We start from the raw sequence: 24,719 nt of genomic DNA on the forward strand, positions 1-24,719 counted from the left end.
ATATATGTATACACTATACTAGAATCTATCTGTATAGATAGATATAGATGCATCCTAGCATGTGTTTCTAGGAATTTTTTTTGTTTTATGTTTGTCTATTCTTGAAACATAACTTTGTCGTTTTAGTTACTCTAGCTTTGTAATGTGTTTTAATACTAGTGATGTGAGTTTACACACATTCCTTTATATATTTTATTGCAATATACCTTTGGCTTTTTCTACCTAGTTATGCTTTATGCAAACTTCAGAATAATTTTAAATCCCACTCCTCCTCCCAAAAAAAAAATCCTCATGGTATTTTTTTTTTATTGAGATATAATTAACATACAGCATATTAGTTTTAGGTATACAATATAATGATTAGATATATAGATATATTGTGAAATGATCACAACAATAAGTCTAGATAACATCCATTACCACACACAGTTACAAATTTCTTTTTCTTGTGATGAGAACTTTTGAGATTTACTCTCTTAGCAACTTTCAAATATACAGTAAAAATATGGAACATATCACAAATTTGCACATCATCCTTGAGCAGGGGTCATGCTAATCTTCTCTCCATTGTTCCAGTTTTCACTATATGTGCTGCCAAAAACGAGCACTCCTCATGGTATTTTGATTGGAATTGCATTCACTTTAAAAATATTTTTGGGGGCTTCGCTGGTGGTCCAGTGGGTGAGACTCTGGGCTCCCAGTGCAGGGGGCCTGGGTTCAATCCCTGGTCAGGGAACTAGATCCCGCATGCATGCCGCAGCTAAGAGTTCACATGCCTCAATTAGTCCGCATACCGCAACTAAAGAAGTCCTCATGCCACAACTAAGAGGCCATATGTCGCAACTAAAAAAAGATCCCACGTGCTGCAGCGAAGATCCCGCATGTCGCAACTAAAAACCAATGCAGGGACTTCCCTAGTGGCACAGTGGTTATGCCTGCCAATGCAAGGGACACGGGTTTGAGCCCTGGTCCGGGAAGATCCCACATACTATGGAGCAACTAAGCCCGTGCACCACGACTACTGAACCTGCACTCTAGAGCCCGCAGGCCACAGTTACTGAGCCCACATGCCACAACTACTGAAGCCCGCGCGCCTGGAGCCCGTGCTGTGCAACAAGAGAAGCCACCGCAATGAGAAGTCCATGCACCGCAACAAAGAGTAGCCCCTGCTCACTGCAACTAGAGAAAGCCTGCGTGCAGCAACAAAGACCCAACGCAGCCAAAAATAAAATAAATAAAATAAATAAATTTATTTTTAAAAAAGCCAGAGCATCCAAAATAAATAAATAATAAATACATAAATAAAAATTTTAGAAATAAAAATATCTTTGAAGAAAATTTTACATTGTTATAAGTTTTCTTATTAGGTCAAAGTATTCTCTGGATATCAGTTCTTTTATGTCTCCACGTTTTTTCATTGATTTTCTTGCTATAATGAATGGAATTTTTTCCATTCCACCTTCTACGTGGTACTTGGGAAAAGCTAACGTTTATATTCAGCTATCACGTCAAATTCTCTTATTGATTCTTTTTTTAGCCAATCACTTATTTCTTTCATTAATTTATGTGATGTGTTTTTTTCTTTCTTTTTATTTTTTATTGAAGTGTAGTATAGTTGAATTACAGTGTTGTGTTAATTACTGCTATATAGCACAGTGACTCAGTTATATATACATTCTTCTTGATATTCTTTTCCGTTATGGTTTATATATAGTTCCGTGTGCTATACAGTAGGACCTTTTTGTTTATCCATTCTATATACACCAGTTTGCATTTGCTAATCCCAAACTACCTCTCGTACCCTCTCCCACCTCCCTCCCCCTTGGCAACCACCAGTCTATTCTCTATGTCCCTGATTCTGTTTCTATTTTATAAATAGGTTCATTTGTGTCATATTTGAGATTCCACATACAAGTGATATCAAATGGTACTTGTGTTTCTCTTTCTGACTTACTTAACTTAGTATGATAATCTCTAGTTGCATCCATGTTACTGCAAACAGCATTATTTCATCCTTTTTTATGGCTGAGTAGTATTCCATTGTATATATATGTACCCATCTTCTTTATTTATTTACTTATTTTTAATAGATCTTTATTGGAGTACAATTACTTCACAATACTGTGTTAGTTTCTGTTGCACAACAAAGCAAATCAGCCATATGCATGCACATGTCCCCACATCCCCTCCATCTTGAGCCTCCCTCCCACCCTCCCTATCCCACCCCTCTAGGTCATCGCAAAGCACTGAGCCAATCTCCCTGTGCTATGCTGCTGCTTCCCACCAGCCAACAATTTTACATTCACTAGTGTATGTATGTTGATGCTACTCTTACTTCACCCCAGCTTTGCCCTCCCACCCCATGTCCTCAAGTCCATTCTCCATGTCTGTCTCTTTATTCCTGCCCTGCAACTAGGTTCATCAGTACCATTTCTTTTTTTTGTTGTTAGATTCCATATATGTGTGTTAGCGTACGGTATTTGTTTTTCTCTTTCTGACTTACTTCACTCTGTATGACAGACTCTGAGTCCATCCACCTCACTACAAATAACTCAGTTTTGTTTCCTTTTATGGCTGAATAATATTCCACTGTATATATGTACCACATCTTCTTTATCCATTCATCTGTCAATGGACATTTAGGTTGGTTCCATGTCCTGGCATTGTAAATAGTGCTGCAATGAACATTGTGGTAAAAGAGTGAAATTAGAACACTACCTAACACCATACACAAAAATAAACTCCAAATGGATTAAAGACTTAAATGTAAGACCAGACACTATAAAACATGTAGAGGAAAACATAGGAAAAACACTCTGACATAAAGCACAGCAAAATCTTTTTTGACCCACCTCCTAGAGTAATAGAAATAAAAACAAAAATAAACAAGTGGGACTTAATTAAACTTAAAAGCTTTTGCACAGCAAAGGAAACCATAAACAAGACAAAAAGACAACCCTCAGAATGGGAGAAAATATTTGCAAATGAAACAACACACGAAGGGTTAATCTCCAAAATATACAAACAGCTCATGGAGCTCAATATCAAAAAAACAGTCCAGCTAAAAAAATGGGCGGGAGACCTAAATAGACATTTTTTCTATGATGAAATAGACATTTCATCATACACATGGCCAAGAGGCATGTGAAAAGATGCTCAACATCACTAATTATTAGAGAAATGCAAATCAAAACTACAATGGGGTATCACCTCACGCCGGTCAGAATGGTCATTATCAAAAAAGCTAGAAACAATAAATGCTAGAAAGGGTGTGGTGAAAAGGGAACCTTCCTACACTGCTGGTGAAAATGTAAATTGATACAACCACTATGGAAAACAGTATGGAGGTTCCTTAAAAAACTAAAAGTAGAACTACCATATGACCCAGCAATCCAACTACTGGGCATATACCCTGAGAAAACCATAATTCAGAAAGAGACATGCACCACAATATTCACAGCAGCACTGTTTACAATAGCCAGGACATGGAACCAACCTAATTTCATTCTTTTACATGCAGCTGTCCAGTTTTCCCAGCACCACTTATTAAAGAGGCTGTCTTTTCTCCATTGTATGTTCTTGCCTCCTTTGTTGTAAATTAGGTGACCATATGTGCGTGGGTTTATCTCTGGGCTTTCTGTGCTGTACCACTGATCTATATTTCTGTTTTTGTGCCAGTACCATACTGTCTTGATTACTGTAGCTTTGTGGTATAGTTTGAAGTCAGGGAGCCTGATTCCTCCAACTCCGTTTTTCTTTCTCAAGTTCGCTTTGGCTATTCAGGGTCTTTTGTGTTTCCATACGAATTGTAAGATGTTTTTGTTCTAATTCTGTGAAGAACGCCATTGGTAGTTTGATAGGGATTGCATTGAATCTGTAGATTGCTTCAGGTAGTATAGTCATTTTCACAATGTTGAGTCTTCCAATCCAAGAACATGGTGTATTTCTCCATCTGTGTATGTCATCTTTGATTACTTTCATCAGTGTTTTATAGTTTTCTGAGTACAAGTCTTTCACCTCTTTAGGCAGGTTTATCCCTAGGTATTTTATTCTTTTTGTTGCAGTGGTAAATGGGATTGTTTCCTTAATTTCTCTTTCTGATTTTTCATTGTTGATATATAGGAATGCCAGAGATTTCTGTGCATTAATTTTATATCCTGCAACCTTACCAAATTCATTGATTAGTTCTTGTAGTTTTCTGGTGTCATCTTTAGGATTTTCTATGTATAGTGTCATGTCATTGACAAATAGTGACAGTTTTACTTATTCTTTTCCAATTTATATTCCTTTTATTACTTTTTCTTCTCTGATTGCTGTGGCTAAGACTTCCAAAACTATGTTAAATAAGAGTGGCAAGAGTGGACATCCTTGTCTTGTTCCTGATCTTGGTGGAAATGTTTTCAGTTTTTCACCATTGAGTGTGATGCTTGCTATGGGTTTGTCATATATGGCCTTTATTATGAGGTAGGTTCCCTCTGTGCCCATTTTCTGGAGAGCTTTTATCATAAATGGGTGTTGAATTTTGTCAGAAGCTTTTTTGCATCTATTGAGATGATCATGTGGTTTTTATTCCTTAATTTGTTAATGTGGTGTATCACATTGATTGATTTGCATATATTGAAGAATCCTTGAATCCCTGGGATAAATCAAACTTGATAATGGTATATGATCCTTTTTTTAAAAAATAAATTTATTTATTTTAAATTTATTTTTGGCTGCGTTGGGTCTTTGTTGCTGTGCGCAGGCTTTCTCTAGTTGTGGAGAGCAGGGGCTACTCTTTGTTGTGGTGTGCGGGCTTCTCATGGCAGTCATTTCTCTTGTTGCAGAGCACGGGCTCTGGGTGTGCAGCTTCATAGTTGTGGCATGTGGGCTCAGTAGTTGTGGCTTGCGGGCTCTAGAGCGCAGGCTCAGTAGCTGTGGCACACAGGCTTAGTTTCTCCGCGGCATGTGGGATCTTCCCAGACCGGGGCTCGAACCCCCGTCCCCTGCATTGGCAGGTGGATTCTTAACTACTACATCACCAGGGAAGTCCCTGTGTATGATCTTTTAAATGTGCTGTTGGATTCTGTTTGCTAGTATTTTGTTCATTACTTTTGCATCTATGTTCATCAGTGATACTGGTCTATAATTTTCTTTTTTTGTGATATCTTTTTCTGGGTTTGGTATCAGGGTGATGGTGGCTTCATAGAATGAATTTGGGAGTGTTCCTCCCTCTGCAATTTTTTGGAGTAGTTTGAGAAGGATCGGTGTTAGCTGTTCTCTAAATATTTGACAGAATTAGCCTGTGAAGCCATCTGGTCCTGGACTTCTGTTTGTGGAAGATTTTTAATTATGGTTTCAATTTCATTACTTGTGATAGGTCTGTTTATATTTTCTAATTCTTCCTGGTTCAGTCTTGGAAAATTGTACCTTTCCAAGAATTTGTCCATTTCTTCGTGGTTGTCCATTTTATTGGCATATAGTTGTTTGTAGTAGTCTCTTGTAATCCTTTGTATTTCTGCAGTGTCAGTTGTGATTTCTCCTTTTTCACTTCTAATTTTATTTCTGTGCATCCTCTCCCTTTTGTTCTTGATGAGTCTAGCTAAGGGTTTATCAATTTTGTTTATCTTCTCAAAGAACCAGCTTTTAGTTTTATTGATCTTTGCTATTGTTTTCTTCATTTCTATTTCATTTATTTCTGCTCTGATCTTTATGATTTCTTTCCTTCTACTGACTTTGGGTTTTCCTTGTTTTTCTCTCTCTAGTTGCTTTAGGTGTAGGGTTTGATTGTTTATTTGAGATTTTTCTTGTTTCTTGAGGTGAGATTGAATTGCTATACTCTTACAACTGCTTTTGCTGCGTCCCATAGGTTTTGGGTAGTTGTGTTTTTATTGTCATTTGTTTCTATGTATTTTTTAATTTCTTCTTTGATTTCTTCAGTGATCTGTTGGGTATTTAGTAGTGCACTGTTTAGCCTCCATGTATTTGTGTTTCTTATAGTTTTTTTCACATCTTCTTTATATGTGATGTGTTAAATTAATGTTTTCTAAACTTGACTTGTCATTTTCTTACTGGGATGAACACTATTTGGGTTATATATATATATATATATATATATATATTTTTTTTTTTTTTTTTTTTTTCTGCATGCGGGCCTCTCACTGTTGTGGCCTCTCCTGTTGCAGAGCACAGGCTCCGGATGCGCAGGCCCAGCGTCCATGGCTCACAGGCCCAGCCGCTCCGCGGCATGTGGGTTCTTCCTGGACCGGGGCACGAACCCGTGTCCTCTGCATCGGCAGGTGGACTCTCAACCACTGCGCCACCAGGGAAGCCCTTGTGTTATATTTTAATGGTCTGCTACATTTGATTTGCTATGGTTTTACCTAGGATATTTACATCCATTTCCGTAGTGGGCCTGGCCTCTCTTTTCTGTCTTTGCTGTTTTTTCTTTGAGTGTTGGAGTATTTGGGTGTACTGACTTCATACAAAGAAATGGGAAGCAGCTTTTCTTTTTCTGTGACCTGGCAAGTGTATAGTGTGTATTACTTAAAGAGTCCTTCTTGACTCTCTCTCTCATACTCTACCTTCAGCCTCTCAGCAGTCGTCCTTTCACTCTACCTTTGTAATCTGTACAGAATCCAGCCATTTAACCATTTCTAGTAGTACCACCCTTGTCCAAAATGTTACTTTCTCTTGCTTAAACTATTACTGTAGGCACGTTGTGATCTTGGCCCCCCTTCAGTGTAGTCTCAACACAGCAGCCAGTGTGATCTTTTAAGAGGTAAGCTGGATTGGTTAACACCACTGCCAAGCCCCTTCAGAGGATTCCTATCTCACTCATAAAACATATCAAGCCCTTACCAAGGCTTACATCCTTTCTGACCTCATCTCCTGCCACTCTCCTATTCACTTATTCTTCACTGGTCAAACTGGCCTGCTCATTCTTTAATCATGCCAAACAACTCATGCCTCTGGGCCTTTGCACTTCTGTTCTGCTGTTACCCCCCTGCATAGTTTACTTCCTAATGGCCTTCAGATTCCTGTTCATGAGCTAGCCTTATCAGAAAGTCTTTTACCAGTAATCTATAGAAATGAACAGTCTACCCCAGGCACTGTCTGTCCCCTCACTGGACTTTATTTTTCTTCTTAACACTTACCATCACCTACCTGACAATTGGTTTTTGTTTTGTTTTTGCTTTGCCTATTTATTGTCCCCCACTAGAATGTAAAAACTGTGATTTTATTTACTGTATTACTCCCCAGTGTTTAGAGCAGTGCCTGGAGAATGGGTCCCTCCCCATACCATTAATAAATATTATTGGCTGAATAGGTAAATGAACTGAAGGAACTTACTTATAAAGGCATCTCAGCCTCTAATAGTTTTGTAAAGAAAAACTTTGACACCTCCTGTTTCTGTTTCTTCCTTTGTTATGTGTTTTTTAAGATTCCTTAGTTCTTGCATCAAATTTTTAGGCAGGATTATTGAGATATAACATAAATACATATAATAAATAGTTCAACAATTTTAAGTGTTCAGTTAGATGAGTTTTGACAAAAGTATACAATAGTGTAAATATCACCACAATGAGGATATGGAACATTTTTATCACTTCTTGTGTCAATTTTGTTGACTGACATTATCCAGAAAATCATCCATTTCTCTAAAATCTTCACATTTTAAAAAATATTTATTTATTTATTTATCTATTTATTTTGGGGGCTGCGTTGGCTCTTAGTTGCAGCACGCAGGATCTTTCATTGCAGTGTGTGGTCTCTTTGTTGCAACATGTGGGCTTAGTTGCCCCGCAGCATGTGGGATCTTAGTCCCCCGACCAGGGATCGAACCCATGTTCCCTGCGTTGGAAGGCGGATTCTTAACCACTGGACGACCAGGGAAGTCCCTTCACATTTTTGATATCTCTTCACTAATTAAAAATTAAGGATTTGTTATAAATCCGCTTTCCATTTCTAATTTAATTTCTGTGTTCTTTGATTTTTTTCTTAAATTTGTTAGCAGTATGTGTTTCTTAGTTTTTAAAAACTAGCTCTTATATTTATTGTCTTCTAATTCATTAATTTTTATTTGTATCTTTATTTTCTTCCTCTTATTTTTCTTAGACTTGTTTTGTTCTCCTACTTGTGTTGGATCTTCTGCGTTCATTTGTTTCTTATTAGTTTACTTAAAAGCTTTATGGCTTTGAATATGAGATTACTAATACTTTGGCCACATTCTAATTCATTGAGATGTGTACTGTTCTAATGACCATTTTCTAAGGAGTCTTTAATTGTGATTTTGATTTTTTCTCTTTGATTCTAAAGTTATTTGGGAGTTTTGTTTTTATAGTTGGATTTCTTAAAGTTTTGTTACTAATTTCTACTTTGGGTTTTTTGGGGGTTTTTTTTGTTTTTTTGCGGTACGCGGGCCTCTCACTGTTGTGGCCTCTCTGCGGAGCACAGGCTCTGGACGCGCAGGCTCAGCGGCCATGGCTCACGGGCCCAGCCGCTCCGTGGCATGTGGGATCTTCCCCGACCGGGGCACGAACCCGTGTCCCCTGCATCGGCAGGCGGACTCTCAACCACTGTGCCACCAGGGAAGCCCTACTTTGGGGTATTTTTAAAGATTTAATTTATTGAGGTGAAATTATACGAATTTATATAACATAAAAATTAACCATTTAAAGTGAAGAATTCAGTGGCATTTAGAACATTCATAGTGTTGTGCAACCAACACCATACCACTATGCTCATGGCATTTTAATTCCACTTGTTTATCTCTGATTTTTAAAATAAAATACTTTAAGTTCTTTTTCTCTACTTATCAAGTAGAACAATTAAATAGGATAGAACTGTCTCTCATTTTAGTTAGGATTATGTTCAGCTGTAAGATGCAGAAAATCCCAAAATAACAGTAACTTAAATAAGATAGAAATACATTTCCCTCTCAAAACCAGAGGTTTTCTGGTTTGGCGCTCCATGGTGTCATGGACCAAGTTTCTTTCTATTTTGTTGCTCTGCTATACATGGTTTTCATTTCCAAGGACCCCTCATAGTCTAAGATGGCTATTGGAATGCCAGCCACCTCATCCGTATGCAAGCCTGTGCGAAGTAGAAACAGTTAAAGAAGGAATGCAGTTAAAAAAAAATAATAGATGTCTTTTTCTTTAAGGGCCTTTCCTGGGAGTTCATGCACATTACTGCCTATATTCTATTGGCCAGAACTGAGTCACGTGGCCAAACCTAGCTGCAGTGTAGACTGGGAAATATTTTTATTCTAGGTAGACCATATGCACAGCTAAAAATCAAGAGTTTTATTACAGAGGAAGAGAAGGAGAGCAGATAATGGGAAACGAGTAGCAGTTTCTGCCACGCACCCCCGTGTGTAAATGTAGGACTTCCTGCTTCCTCCTTTTCTTACCACTTCTCCATTTCCTAGTTAGTATAGGTATCAGTGAGATTTTAGATAATAGTAGCTATTTATTGAAGGTTTACAATGTGCCAGGATTTAATATTCCCAACAACTCTACCTGTGTAAGTACTGTCATTATCCCCATTTTATAGATGAAGAAAAATGAGACACAAAAAGGTTCAGGTTTTTAACTAAGGTCATATATCCAGTAATTCAAACATATGCTGTAGGTCCAGATTAACCACTATATACTCTCAACCCTATTATCATTAAATGTTTTTACAGTGTGTGTACATTGTGTATCTTTTCTCTGAAGAGTACTTTTTGACATTTGCACTGTTTAAGAATCCTATTAACATCACTTTTATAGAATTAAGTATCTTTACTCTTTTTGCTTTATGCCATTTGTTTTTTTTTTGTTTTTTTTTTGCGGTACGTGGGCCTCTCACCACTGTGGCCTCTCCCGTTGTGGAGCACAGGCTCCGGACGCGCAGGCCCAGCGGCCATGGCCCACGGGCCCAGCCGCTCTGTGGGATCCTCCCGGACCGGGGCACGAACCCGCGTCCCCTGCATTGGCAGGTGGACTCCCAACCACTGCGCCACCAGGGAAGCCCCGCCATTTGTTTTTTAATACAATTTGTCTACTATGTTCCTGGGTTTTGTTTGGTTAGTATTTGTTGTTTGGGGTCTTTTTGTTTTTACCTTTTACTGTTGAAATTTTCAGACTACAAGAAAAGTAAAGAGAATAGTTTAATGAATCACCACGTAAATTAAACAGTTGTCAACATTTTGCCAATATTTTTTCAATCATTCTCTTTGTCCCCCTGCCAGATTTTTGTTCTTGGAGGTTTTAAATCAACTTCCATTCATTATAACAGAAAAACTCAGTAAATATGTCTAACTTGTAAGGCTTTCTTTCTAGCATAACATAACATTATTATACATAACAAAATTAATAATTTGTTAATATCATATAGTCTATTTTCAAATTCTTCAGACTATCTCCAAAATACCATTTCACAATGGGTTTGTCAGAATTAAAATCTAAGCAAGCTTCATACTTTGTGTTTGGTTGATATGTCTCTTAAGGGTCTTTTCATGTATAACAGTTCTCCCACCTCCCTTTTTAAATTTTTATTTATTTTTTTAACATGTTTATTGCAGTATAATTGCTTTACATCGTTGTGTTAGTTGCTGCTGTATAACAAAGTGAATCAGCTATATGTATACATATATCCCCATATCCCCTCCCTCTTGCATCTCCCTCCCACCCTCCCTATCCCACCCCTCTAGGTGGTCACAAAGCACCAAGCTGATCTTCCTGTGCTATGCGGCTGCTTCCCACTAGATATCTGTTTTACATTTGGTAGTGTATATATGTCCATGCCACTCTCTCACTTCATCTCAGCTTACCCTCCCCCTCCACCTGCTGTGTCCTCAAGTCCATTCTCTACATCTGCGTTTTTATTCCTGTCCTGCTCCTAGGTTCTTCAGAACCTTTTTTTTCTTTTTAGATTCCATGTATATATGTTAGCATACGGTATTTGTTTTTCTATCTCTGACTTACTTCACTCTGTATGACAGACTCTAGGTCCATCCACCTCACTACAAATAACTCAATTTCGTTTCTTCTTATGGCTGAGTAATATTCCATTGTATATATGTGCCACATCTTCTTTATCCATTCATCTGTCGATGGACCCTTAGGTTGCTTCCATGTCCTGGCTATTGTAAATAGAGCTGCAGTGAACATTGGGGTACATGACTCTTTTTGAATTATGATTTTCTCAGGATATATGCCCAGTAGTGGGATTGCTGGGTCATATGGTAGTTCTATTTTTAGTTTTTTAAGGAACCTCCATACTGTGCTCCATAGTGGCTGTATCAATTTACATTCCCGCCAACAGTGCAAGAGGATACCCTTTTCTCTACACCATCTCCAGCATTTATTATTTGTAGATTTTTTGATGATGGCCATTCTGACTGGTGTGCACCTCTCTTTTTTTCTAAATGCCTTTTATTTGTTGAAGATGTTCTTGATTTTTTTTTAACAGTGGTCTCAATTTTTTTCTAATATCTTGTTATACTGGGATACATATTTAAGTAGTATTTTTTCTGAAAGAAAAATGTTTATTATGTTTCTAAGTCTTAGTTTATCTGAGAATGTCTGTCTTTTGCCTTTCTACATGAATGGGGCAGTTTGGGGGCACAAAAGTCGAGGCTGAGGCCAATCAGGTTTGTGTGGGGTTTTTGTTGTTTGTTTGTTTTTTTTGTTTGTTTGTTTTAATGCTTACAGGATTATTTTTTCTCATTGTCCTTGGAAACTAAAGACTGAACCAGGGTATGTCTGGGTCAAGGATGGCAAATGTCTGATAAATATGCTTTCATTCTGTGCCAAAGATAGGCATTAATAATTGATCACAGCACTCTTTCCCATTTGAATACAAATGAAGTTTCAGATTCATTTAAAAAAATAATAAAACAAAGCCCCCAAAACCCACTTTTTTTGCCAACTCTAATGAAGGTGTTGGTCTCCCGTTATTAAGTTTCTTAGCATGTCCTTTGAATATTCAGGCCTTATTCACTCAGGAAAGTTTAGTTTTCCTTTTTTTTCCCCCCCCTTTCCATTCTCATTTTTTAAAATAATTGCTCTTCTCCTGTCAGTCTTGATCTTTCTGGAATAGCTTTTAAAGATTAGGGTTCTATTTTCACGTCTTTACTCCCCCAACCATTATTTTCATCTCTATATTTTCTTTTGTATTGTAGAAGAGGCTCAACGAAGTCATTCATTTCACTAATTTGGTTTTCTATTACTATATTTAACTGCTGCTTATAGCCTTACCTGTATTTTTTCCTGATCATTTTCTAATATGACTGCCAAAATCTAGATTGAAATGCAGTTTACTCTGTGTGTTTTTTGTGTGTGTTTTTGTTTTTTACTTTTTTATTGAGGTTTAACCTTCATTAAGTAATATGCACTACTTTTAAGTTTGAGCTCAGTATATTTTTACATATGGTTATATGTATACGTATAGCTGATTCACTTTGTTATACAGCAGAAACTAACACAACATTGTAAAGCAATTATACTCCAATAAAGATGTTTAAAAAAATGTCATCTGTATTATTAATAAAAGATATTGTTGAATGTGACTTATACCTATTTCCAAAATTGCATGATCTGAATTAAAGAAATATCCTGCAAAGAAAAAAAAAAAAAGACATGCTAACTGCCACCCAGCTCAAGATACAGAATATTTCTCAGATCCCAGCAGGCTCCTTTATGCCCCCTCTCATTAATACTCTCCGTTACACAGGTAACAGTTATTCTGATCTCATTCACTATCCATTAGTTTTGCCTGTTTTTGAACAGTACATAAATGGAATCATATAGTACATACTCTTTGTTTGTCTGTTTGTTTTTAAAATATTTATTTATTTATTTGGGTGCACCAGGTCTTTGTTGTGGCATACGGGACCCTTAATTGCAGCGTGCAGAATCTTTAGTTGCGGCATGCAGGATCTAGTTCCCTGACAGGGATCAAACCTGGGCCCCCAGCATTGGGAGCTTGGAGTCCTAGCCAGTGGACCACCAGTGAAGTCCCCCCTTTGTTTCTTTTGTTCAACACAATCTATGAGAGATTTATTCATGTTATTACATGTAAGAGTAGTTCATTCCTCATTATTGCTGTGTAGTATTTTGTTGTATAAGTACACCACAGTTTACTACTTCTACTATTGATGAAAGTTTGTTTCTTTTACCAGTCTTGGCTACTATGAATAAAGCGGCCATGGACATTTTTGGTGGACATATGCTCTATTTCTCTTTGATATATACCTAGGAATGGGATTGTTAGGTCATAAGGTAGATGTATGTTTAACTTCAGTAGACAATGCCAAGCAGATTTCCAAGGTGGTTGTACCAATATACATGACCGTCTGCAGTATATGAGAACTTCAGTTGTTCCACATCTTTCCTTTGCCAACTCTCGGTTTTGATTTTGGTTTTGGATTTCATTTTAGCCATTCTGGTGGGTGTGCAGAAGGATCTCATTGTGATTTTGATTTTCATTTCCCTGGAGAATAATGATGTTGAGTACCTTTTCTTCTGCTTTTGGTCACTTGGATATCCTCTTCTGTGGAGTGCCTGTTCCTGACTTGTGCCCGTTCTCCTTTTGATGGCTTGTCTTTTTCTTATTAATTTATAGAATAATTTTTAAAATATTCTTTATATATAAGTACTGTGTTGGATATACATTTATGTGTTAAAAATACCATCTCTCGGGCTTCCCTGGTGGCGCAGTGGTTGAGAGTCCGCCTGCCAATGCAGGGGACGCGGGTTCGTGCCCCAGTCCGGGAGGATCCCACATGCCACGGAGCGGCTGGGCCCGTGAGCCATGGCTGCTGAGCCTGCGCGTCTGGAGCCTGTGCTCCGCAACAGGAGAGGCCACAACAGTGAGAGGCCCGCATACCGCAAAAAAAAAACAAAAACCCATCTCTGCCTTGGCTTATGTTTTCACTTTTTTTTTTTATTTTAATTTTATTTATTTATTTATTTAGGCTGCATTGGGTCTTCATTGCTGCGCACGGGCTTTCTCTAGTTGTGGCGAGCGGGGGCTACTCTTTGTTGCGGTGTGTGGGCTTCTCACTGCAGTGTCTTCTCCTGTTGCGGAGCACAGGCTCTGGGGGCACAGGCTTCAGTAGTTGTGGCACGTGGGCTCAGTAGTTGTGGCGCACGGGCTTAGTTGCTCCACAGCATGTGGGATCCTCCTGGACCAGGGCCCAAACCCGTGTCCCCTGTATTGACAGGCGGATTCCTAACCACTGCACCACCAGGGAAGCCCCCATGTTTTCACTTTTAATGGTGTCTTTTGATAAACACAAGTTCTTAATTTTAATGAAGTCAAATTTATCAATTTTTTTCTTTAATGATTAGTGCTTTTTGTGTCCTATTTAAGAACTATTTGCCTACAAGATCATGAAGATATTCTTCTGTTTTTTTCTTCTAGAAGTTGTATTATTTTACCTTTCACATTTAGGTGTGTAGTCCATCTCGAATTAATTTTTGTTTTTGGCATGAGGTAGAGACAAGGTTAACTTTTTTCCATACAGATATCCCATAGATTGAGCACCATTTATTGAAAGATCAGTTTTCCCCACTGACCTGCAGTGGTGGCTTGTCATAAGTCAAGCGATTATATATGTTTGGGTGTATTTGTAGACTTTCTGTTCTGTTCCAATGATCTTATTTATCTGTCCTTGTGCCGTTACTGTTGCGTATGAAATTGAAAGTTTCTAAAGTTTTCACAATGACTGTTCTAGAGGGATACTTATTCCTTAGATTGGTATCCTTCTGTTCAATTTAATACCTTTTCGCATGTTAGGTGATTTTTTTTTCCATCCTTTTTTTAGGCAGTCTATACTTGTTCATATTGAGATCTCAGATGGATGTCTGTTAAGATTTTCAGGTGCAGATAAAAGGAAAAGAGGAACATCTAATTTACACTGCGGGCGTTAAGTACTCCTAGAGGAGTGTAGAAAGGAAACTAGAGCTAGAGATAGTCATGGCAAGGAGCTAAACCCTCCGTTTGCTGTAATAGACCAACTTAGTGTTGTCATTCTGGGGCTCTTGCCTCTTTAAGAAGCCAGACTCAGCTCTGTCTTCCTCCTGCCTCATGCGGCCACCCACATCAATTGTAAGCCAGCAGCCTGTAAGTTTCTTCTGATACCCTGGTGGGATTCAGTTGTGCCCTTCTAAGTGTGTCAGAACTCACCTTGGCTCTTGGCCTAGTTGCTCCAAGGAAAGGGCATCAGTGGGGTATGGCTGCTGAAGTCTCATCTATGAACCTATCAAGCAGGCAAAGGGTTGAACATCAGTTGTTCTTTTCTCTTTCCAGTCCCATCTGCAGTTTGTCTTGTAGAAAATTTCTCATAGTTTCTGGTATGTGGTTGCCTAGTACTGATATATACTTTCTTTCTTTCTTTCTTTTTTTTTTTTTTCCAGTCATTTCAGTGGAAAACTGGAAGGGTAGACAAAATAACTAGATGCATGTACTTAAAGCCATTCTAATTACAAGTCAGTGCTAGTATGGAGGTTCCTTAAAAAACTAAAAACAGGGCTTCCCTGGTGGCGCAGTGGTTGAGAGTCCGCCTGCCGATGCAGGGAACACCGGTTCGTGCCCCGGTCCGGGAAGATCCCACATGCCGTGGAGTGGCTGGGCCCGTGAGCCATGGCCGCTGAGCCTGCACGTCAGGAGCCTGTGCTCCGCAACGGGAGAGGCCACAACAGTGAGAGGCCCACATACCGCAAAAAAAAAAACAAAAAAAAAAAACTAAACTCAAAACAGAACTACTATATGACCCAGCATTCCCACTACTGGGCATATACCCTGAGAAAACCATAATTCAAAAAGAGACATGTACCCCAATGTTCATTGTAGCACTATTTACAATAGCCGGGACATGGAAACAACCTAAATGTCCATTGACAGATGAATGGATAAAGAAGATGTGGTACATATATATAATGGAATATTACTCAGCCATAAAAATAAATGAAATTGGGTCATTTATAGAGATGTGGATGGACCTAGAGTCTGTCATACAGAGTGAAGTAAGTCAGAAAGAGAAAAACAGATATCATATATTAACGCATATATGTGGAAATCTAGAAGAATGGTACAGATGAACCTATTTGCAGGGCAGGAATAGAGAGGCAGACGTAGAGAACAGACGTGTGGACACAGGGCGGGAAGGGGAGGGTGGGGTGAATTGGGAGATTAGGTTTGACATAAATACACTACCGTGTGTAAAATAGATAGCTGTTGGGAAGCTGCTGTATAGCACAGGGAGCTCAGCTTGGTGCTCTGTTACGGCCTAGTTGGGTAGGATGGGGAGTGGGAGGAGGTCTAAGAGGGAGGGGATGTGTCTGTGCATATGGCTGATTCACTTCACTGTGTGGTAGAAACTAATACAACATTGTAAAGCAATTACACTCCAAGAAAAAAAAATAGTTTTTTTTAAAATGAGTTTCTTTTCGTTTTTTTTGTTGTTGTTTTTTTTTTTCGCCGCACCGTGTGGCATGCGGAATCTTAGTTCCCTGACCAGGGATCAAACCCATACCCGCTGCTGTGGAAGCACAGAGTCCAAACCACTGGACCGCCAGGGAATTCCCCCTTTAAATGAGTTTCTAGGCTTCCACGTTGAATACTTTGAAAGTCTATTCATTTTATGAAGGTGAGCGTTGGTCTTTCTGTGTTGGATCTCAGCTCTGCAGCTTGGTATCTCCCCACCCCCTGAAGCCTGAATATGAGTAGAACCATAGCCCAAAGGCCCAGTAAGCTGCACTGCAGAAGATGGAGACAATGACAGATACCCAGAATGAGGTAGGAGAGATTGTTTCGAAACTCATGAGTTTCAGACGATCTGCTTGTATGCCTTTATTTAATAAAAATGCCTCATGGCTCTTCTTGCCAGTTGGACAAGAGAAACTGACCCTGGGATTCGGAATGACCCAGAATTTTGTGCTCTTGTGGAGCCAGAGCCCTTTCCCAAGCCAGCTTGTTGCAGACCCAGCTGGGGAGCAGGGACTGTTTCCTATATTCTCTGTAACTCTAGTGCTGCTTATAATTCCCAGGAATTGGTAAGTAAATAAGAGTACACATTTAGAAGTTTAGGGCTCTCTACGCATAGCTTTTTTTGTTTGTTTTTCCTTTTAATGTAGCTAAAGTATGTAGATTTTCTAAGTTTTATTTTATTTTTTATTCTCTTGTGGAAAAAACAGTAATTTAAAATTTTTTACATTGTAATTCAAATACAAGAACCTGGAATAGACCCCTCAGTAATATTTTTTGAAGAAAGAAGTAATAAGAAATTTAACTAGGAAGACCCTAAGCTTCAATTGTAAAGATATCTCCTTTCTCCAAAAATTAGGCCTGATCAGGGTTCAGACCCACTTATACGGAATGGGAAGGGATAAATCACAACTAAAGACCTTGGCACTTCTATAAGAAATTTAAATAACAGACAGACATATAGAGATTCGTAAATATGTACTTGGTGCCAGCTAAACCACAGAGAAGATACTGCATTTGTGGTCCAGGGAAGTTAAATATTTGTGGTCAACTTAAAATTCAACATAAAACTCTCATCTGTGATGGAAACTATCCAGAAACTGCATGGAAGGCGTGCGAGCTGCATGCGCTCTCAAAGGCCTCTCCTCTCACTCGGCTGAGCTAGAAGAGCCTATGCCCCTTCCTTCACACTGCATAGCTGGGAATCCTTGTTAGGAGAGAAGGGGTTCCCTGGCGCTCTGGTTACCTGCCCAAGAAGGTACCCAGAAGGTAAGGCCCTCTCTGCTTTGTGGCTCACTCCTTCACGTCTGATCAAATGGCACTTTATCCAGGAGACTTTCTCTGTCCGTGTTAGATTAAATAGCAATACTGTCCCCTACCCTGTTGCTCTCTGTCCCTCTTACCCTACGGTATTTTTTTCCTAGTACTTCCCACTACTTGTCCTGTATTTGTTCGCTTGTTTCTCAGTTTCACAAGAATGTTAAGCTGCATGACAACAGGAACGTCATTTTATTGACTGCTGTATCCCTCGTGTCTTAAATACGCCCTACTGTGCAGAGTGGATGCTTAGTAAATATTTATTGAATGAATTCAGTAGAATACTTGGAAATGTTTTAGGAAGTACTGTTTCAGGAGCAAAGAGTTATTGTACCCTGACCCCTGGAATAGGGTGCTGTCACACGGCAGAACCTCAGACTGTGAGATCAGCCTGGAACACCTCAAACATCCTGCCGTTCTGTGGTATCTGCACGTAACCCCTGATAGGGAGACTGGCGCTGGCAGACAGTGCAAAGCCTTCAGATGTACCAGGCGCCTCTTGCCATAACACCTGGGTTATGTGTAGAGACGTAATGAACACAATTTAATTTTCACATTAAAAAGTGTTACAGTGTTTGTTTCCGGCCTTCAGATTTGTTGAAGACCCTCCTGATGTTGATTGCTCTGGTGTGGGAGCCCTTTCCGGGCAGCATGCAGACTGGAGCGCATAATGTACTTTCACATTCTTTTTGGATATGTAAAGGCAGTCCCCGTTGCCCAGCCTATTGTCATTTGAGACCCTGCCTGCTTGAGGGGTCTGTTGTTGCTGACCACTCCCAGGCCTGTTGGACCTGATGGTGACTGACGGACTTTACTGATGAACAGTTTTTCTTCTGTCTGCTTTTCTTTGCTGCCTTTGCTGGGTCTTTCAGTCATCCCAACACAGAGAAATTCTGTTGGAATAAACATGGTTGGTTTTCTGGATCTGTTCCAGAACCTTGCTGTTGATGATCTTTAGCATTTGGTATGAAATATGCTTCCCAAATGATGTTGATGATCTCTAAGATATGCTGTTAAGTGGCAAAGTGTATCACCATTTATATAAATGTATATAAAAGGTATAGGTCCGGGACTTCCCTGGTGGCGGAGTGGATAAGACTCTGGACTCCCAATGCAGGGGGCCCGGGTTCGATCCTTGGTCAGGGAACTAGATCACACATGCATGCCGCAACTAAGAGTTCACATGCCACAACTAAGGAGCCTGCGAGCTGCAACTAAGGAGCCCACCTGCTGCAACTAATACCTGGCACAACCAAATAAATAAATGAACAAATAAGTATAGGTCCATAGTTAATCATATATGGCAGTATATGCATAAATATCTCTGCAGGCCACACCAGAAACTGGCAACAAGGCTGGGAAACAGAGACTTTAGAAACCAGAGGTGGGAAGATTGTTTTTAAAATTCAGCCATATGTACTCTCTGGTTGGTTGGTTGGTTGGTTGGTTTTTACCATGTGCCTCGTGTTTAAACTACATGTTACTGAACAGCTTCAGTTTGTCCTGGTACTTGAAGCCCAGGTGCCACCATATCTTCAGTGCCTCCTAGAAGAGATGCTGTCATTGAACTTCTTTTCTGCTTTGTCAGCAGCAAGAATGACCTTAGGCTAAGTGACAGGATTCAGTGACAGGATTCAGTTTTAGCTCTGTGTTGTCAATTTAAAAAAAGTTTAGGCTGTGTGTAGGCTTCCCTAGTACAGGCTGGTACAGAAATTTTGTCTCTCTGTCTTATCAGTACAAAGCACTGAAACTATACTAAGTAGTTTATAATTGTTTGTATGTCTTTCTGTGTGTGTGCTTCAGAAGTTACGTAAACAGCATTCAGAGTTGCTGGCTTACTGTCTCTAAGCCTGTCTTAGACTAATGACTTGGAAAGATTTAGTGAAGAATCAGAAATAGACTCTAGCAGCAGCTTTCTGATCTCTTTTTTCAAATCCTGTGAGGATATGCTACATAGGCTTGGTGATCAGGAATGATCAGATGAGATACCATCAACGTTAATGCCATTTTGCCAGAATGACCTGCAGAAAACTCTGGTTAAAAATCTGGTTGCGAATCATAGTCTTCATTCTGCTCCGTTCTGATCATAAGAAAACTCCATATAGGTTATTTATTCCGTCTGGGCTTGAATTTACTCTCTGTGAAATGGGGATGAGAATAGTCCCTTCCTAAGATTTCGGTAAGGATTAAATGAGATAACATAAGTGAAAATATCTATATTTTAAAAATAAAAGTCTCTCTCAGTGTGTATATGTTCTTTATAGTGATTGGAGGGGGCGGTTAAGAAGACTCCAAAGAAACGACCAGGTTCAGTCCAGTTCTGCACCAGATTCCTATATATCTTCCCAGATCGCCCTGCAGTTTCTGTTGCTGTTTTCTGTAACTCATAAGGATTCCCTCAGATCCTCCACCATCTCCCTTTTCCACCCTTTCAGCTCTTGCCATTACCTTGTGGCTTTGGATGTCAAAAAACTGTTGGATTTGCCTTTTAGGCTAGGATACAGGCCCAGCAAGAAATTAGGCAGAATTCAGGTAGTTTTTCAGATGGCAAATCAGGTGTGCTTACAGTTATACTATCCCAGGATTCTCTTGTAATGGACACCCACAAGTGAGGGTTTGTGAGCCCTTGAAGGAGAACAGCAGAACACCACTTAGGAAATAAAATCACACTGTCCTGGGTGTTCCAGCACTTCCCATGCTGGCCTCCTTTCTGCAGTCCCACCCTCCTCTTCGCCCTGGCACATAGTCCCATGAACATGCCACCTGCCTTCTCTTGTCTCTCTGGCCCCATCCTTTGGCTGCTCAGTTTATTTTTTCCACATCCTAACCCTCTTCCAGTTCCAAACTAAATAACTCCCACAGATGGCTTGTTCCATCAAAGCTGTTTAAGAACACAGGACAGTGAACTGGGGTCCAGAGGAGCTGCCAAAGTCCAAGGCTGCCCTTCCCACGGAGGCCCAAGACAACGTTGCCATTAGCTCCCTAGCAGTCCACAGACAGTGAGCAGAAAGGCTGGCAGGTTGGGTGGTGGGATGTCTCTTTAACACTATAATCCTCTAGCAGCTAGCAACCAGTTCTCACTTAGATTCACAAGTTAGAACTGGAGCCGGATCCATTGCGCTCCATTTTCCACAGGAGGCAGAGCACTTTGTAGTTGGCATTTCTCCCCCACGCTTTTACAGCATGGAAACCCAACAGGAAGTGGCAGTCCCATTTGTGTTTTGGATCGTGGTTTGAATCCTTACTGAACCTCTTTGTGAACTCTTGGAGAGGTCTAGATCCCTGCTCTGCCTGACCTGAAGGGCAGTATTCCCAGCTGTCAGCACATCCTTGGGAAGAGGGTGAACTTCGGACGCCTATTAGAAATCCTGCAGATGAGAGAAGACCCAGAATTTCACTCTTTCTTTCCTGTCAGCAAGGACATGTAAGTTTCCTGTCTGCCTTGTCATCAGCTTTGGAACACTTTTCTCCTACATTTCCCCATGTACACAGTGGTCTGCGAGCTTCTTCCCCCAGTCATCATCCCAGCACTTGCCTTCCCTCTGTCATAATCAGATGGGTGTGGTTAATTTTGTCCTCGTGACAAGCGGCCTTTTCCTCGTCCTCGCCATTATTCCTGTGGGACTTACGACCTCTCTGGTCATGGTCTCCCTCTCTTTCCCTTCCTTCTCCCTCTTCCCTCTCTAACTGCAGCCTTTGTAAGTAGATTCCTCCAAGGTCACTGAGGAAGGGCAGTGTGTGCCGTTTGCTGCTGTGCGAGTCTCTTTTCCCTCGGTAAGCCGAGTTCCCTTGAGAGAGCCCCTCCCTTCCTCCGTTAGAAGCCATGTTGGCGGCTTATCTGCTTGAACTTGGGCATAACAGGGCAAGGAACGATGGCATTTGTGGAGTGGTCTGGCCAGACAAAGGGAAGTTAACTCTCAGCTGGGGAGAGCAGGCAGTTGAAGAAGCTTCCCCCGGAAAGAGCAGAAGAGAAGGAAAGAGAAAATTCTGTGGCAGGGAAGTACTCCCTGAGAACTCAGTCAGAAATCAGCATCGCCTCCCTCATCCTGGTCTTTCTACTGAGAAGGAAACTATTGTTCTTTCTCTTCCCTGCCTTCATATATTGCTCCAGGATCAAGGATTGCCAGATGAACAACGCACCCTGTTGCTCTCACAGTAAAAGTTTCTCAGATTGATGGATTTGTGGAGCCTTTGGGTGCCAGGTGGAAGGAGGGAGCTTTGACTTCCTTTGTCTTGTCCCCATGCTCTCTGATGGACTTTCCTCTTTACAGTCCATCCAGAGTCCAAGACTGTGTAGTGCAGAGAACTTTCTGCGGACACTCATGCGTACGTTTTAGCTTGGCATCCAGTAGTGACGAGTTTCCCATATTCGTTCAGCTCATCAGCTGACCAGGTGAGGTCTTATCCATGCTGTGTCCAGGGAAATGAAATGAACTGGATGATAGAACTCCTTTTAGGCCAGGTACCCTGAGAAGCTTTTGATTTCAGTATCTCTGTTCTTGCCGGTAGCTTAGCCAAGCTCCCATTTGGTTCGTGTTCATCTAAATGTGAATTCATCAGAACTGTTTCTCTTGTCCTGGGGGCCGGCCCTTGGGCTAGTGCTGAGCTGGTGGGGGGTGGGGGGCTGGATATACCCTTCAGTAAAAAGGACTTGAAGTAGGTCCCTTTCTCCAAGAGTACCATTACCTCCGGAGAGGCTACAAAGTATAATGGACTGAGCAGAGACTCTGGAGTAAGACACATGTGGGTTCAAATCTCCGTTTTACCACTGACTGGATGTTTGTTTCTTCCAAGCTCCAGTTTCTTCTTCCTCTTTGTATCTCCCAGGATTACTGTGATAATCAGATGAAATAGCATAATGCCCAGCAACCATCAGCCACCACTTCATCTCCACCACAGCTTTCCCAGAAAAGTGGGATATTTCAGCCACCGAGAAACTGCAGAAGAAGTAAAGCGCTGACTTGTTCCGCATGCCACTACCCTGAACCTCCTTAACGGGGTTCTTGCGTGCTCATGCGTTTTTGTTTCTAGAACGTTCCCTGTCCTGAGTTTGTTCAGTTTTCTTTTTCACTTGTGAGAACTTCTTTCATGATCAGTACCCAAGGGCTTTAGAACGTCTGGACGGTAGTTCTCCTAGAAGGCAAGCCTGTTTCCTTTGTGCCATCCCAGAGGCCTTGCTGGCCGACTGATCTCCAGAGACCACTCCTTACCTCTTTGCGCCTTGGCTTTTCTTAAGGGCCCCTTCCTGGCTTCGAATCTGGTGACAAGTGATCCAGAAACCTTGTCCTCAGCCTCTTACAGGGCACACTGGTTTGGCTTGTACCCTCCAGGTGGCCTGGAGGGAGCTGCAGGGTGTCAGAGATGGCCATGGGAAAGAAACGGCCCACAGAAAGAGCACAGCGCATGAGCCAGCGGTTCCCACTGCCTGCTGGAGCAGGCTCAGTGAGGCTGCTGACAAGAGTCTTCAGAACACTAAACAGGTGATTAAAACATCAGTATAAGTCTTTCCAAATCTCACAGAAAGCCAAAAACTTAGTTTGGACACCAACAGAAATTTTCCGCTCTGGAGCTCTATAAACTGGTCTGCTGTTTCTTCCTCTGCTCTGTGGCCAGAGGGGAGCTCTGTGCTAATGATTCCATAAAACCCTCCAAGTCTTCCTGAGTGGCTTATCGTATGAGAAGAACCTATACCACCTTTTTCCATCATGAATTATCTCCAGGCTCTCACTGTTAGTTCAGATTCTGAATCTTCAGCCCTTCCTTCCAAAAAGGCCAAGCCCAGCTCTTGGCACTGTCCCCTGTGACAGAGCTGAGCTCCAGCATCAAGGTCAGAGGCAGAACCGTCTTTCCTCTCCTTTCCAAGATGACTGCCCAGAGTCATAGAAACCTTTAAAAATGGAAAGAGATCTCGAGAATCACCTGCATTTTGCAAACAGGGTTCGGTAACTTGCCGAAGATCACACAGGAGAGCATGAAGTGAACGTTCCTCTAGACCCTGCTTTCCCTAGACCTGTGGCAGGTCAGCTGCCCAAGAGAAGTACGGCAAGCCCAGAAGGAGTTCCGTCTTCACAAGATGAGCAGCAAGAGGCTGCCCCCTTTGAATTTATGATCAGCTCTTTTCCCTTGTGGAGATTGTGAGAGTCTCTGCCCGAAGCACAGGCAGATGCTCTGGACCCATCGAGAGCTGTGGGCAGCCAGAATGCTGGTTAGGAGCAGAGGCACGCTCCAGCCCCTCCACTTACCGGCTGCCTGAAGTTGAGTGAGTTACTTAACTTCTCTGTGCCTTGATTTCCTCATCTGTAAAATCGAGGCATTGACAGCACCTACCTCCTGGGGCTGTTGTGTGGATTAGAGGAGGTGGTGCATGTCAGCTTTTGGCACAGTGCCTGGCACTGGCAGCCGTTCGCTTAGCGTTAGCCATGGCTGAGAAGGGTAGAGGAGCACGCGCCGGGTTTTGTTTTTGTGCCTTAGAAGCCCCAGTGGTGCTCTCGCAGGAAGTGGCTCTGGTGAGGTGGCAAGAACACAGGCCTACGAGGTCATTGCATCTGGCTTCAAATCTCATTTAACTTATGTTTTCATCTCTTGTCATTATCTGAATGTAATAGTAACTGCTTTGTAAGGTGCTGAGGAGTCCTAGATTCCGAAATGGCCATGAAAAACGTAGCGTGTTTTTTTGTACCTTAGCTAGAGTTGCACTTGAAGAGTGGACTAAACTTGTGACCACCTTCACTTAGTCTTCTAGCCTTTAAAGCAGTGATTCTACAACCTCAGTGTTCATAAGTACCCGGAACACTTACTGAAAGTACACATTCTGGGGCCCTGTCCCCAGAACAACGAACTTATTTAGTCCGAAGTGCTGCCCAGGAACCTGCATGTTTAACAAGCTCGCTGTGTGATTCAGATGCAGGTGGTTTTTTAAATGCTTTTTAGTGCTCATAGGTGAA

The 24,719-nt window shown here is 41.0% G+C and overlaps 1 protein-coding gene and 1 non-coding gene across 3 annotated transcripts in view; one reads left to right on the forward strand and one right to left on the reverse strand.

The window, feature by feature from the left end:
- Window positions 1-24,719, forward strand: part of SMG6 (SMG6 nonsense mediated mRNA decay factor) — a 233,855-nt gene that overhangs the window by 175,943 nt on the left and 33,193 nt on the right. The gene's annotated exons all lie outside the window — the stretch shown is intronic.
- LOC115803609 (U6 spliceosomal RNA) lies at window positions 500-608 on the reverse strand. Its single transcript, XR_004024367.1, has one exon. It is a non-coding gene; the product is annotated as a U6 spliceosomal RNA (small nuclear RNA).

This window comes from Delphinapterus leucas, chromosome 19 (assembly GCF_059928025.1).
Source record: "Delphinapterus leucas isolate spDelLeu-1000000601 "Yukka" chromosome 19, BTC_Dleu_Yukka2, whole genome shotgun sequence".
Lineage (NCBI taxonomy): Eukaryota > Metazoa > Chordata > Mammalia > Artiodactyla > Monodontidae > Delphinapterus > Delphinapterus leucas.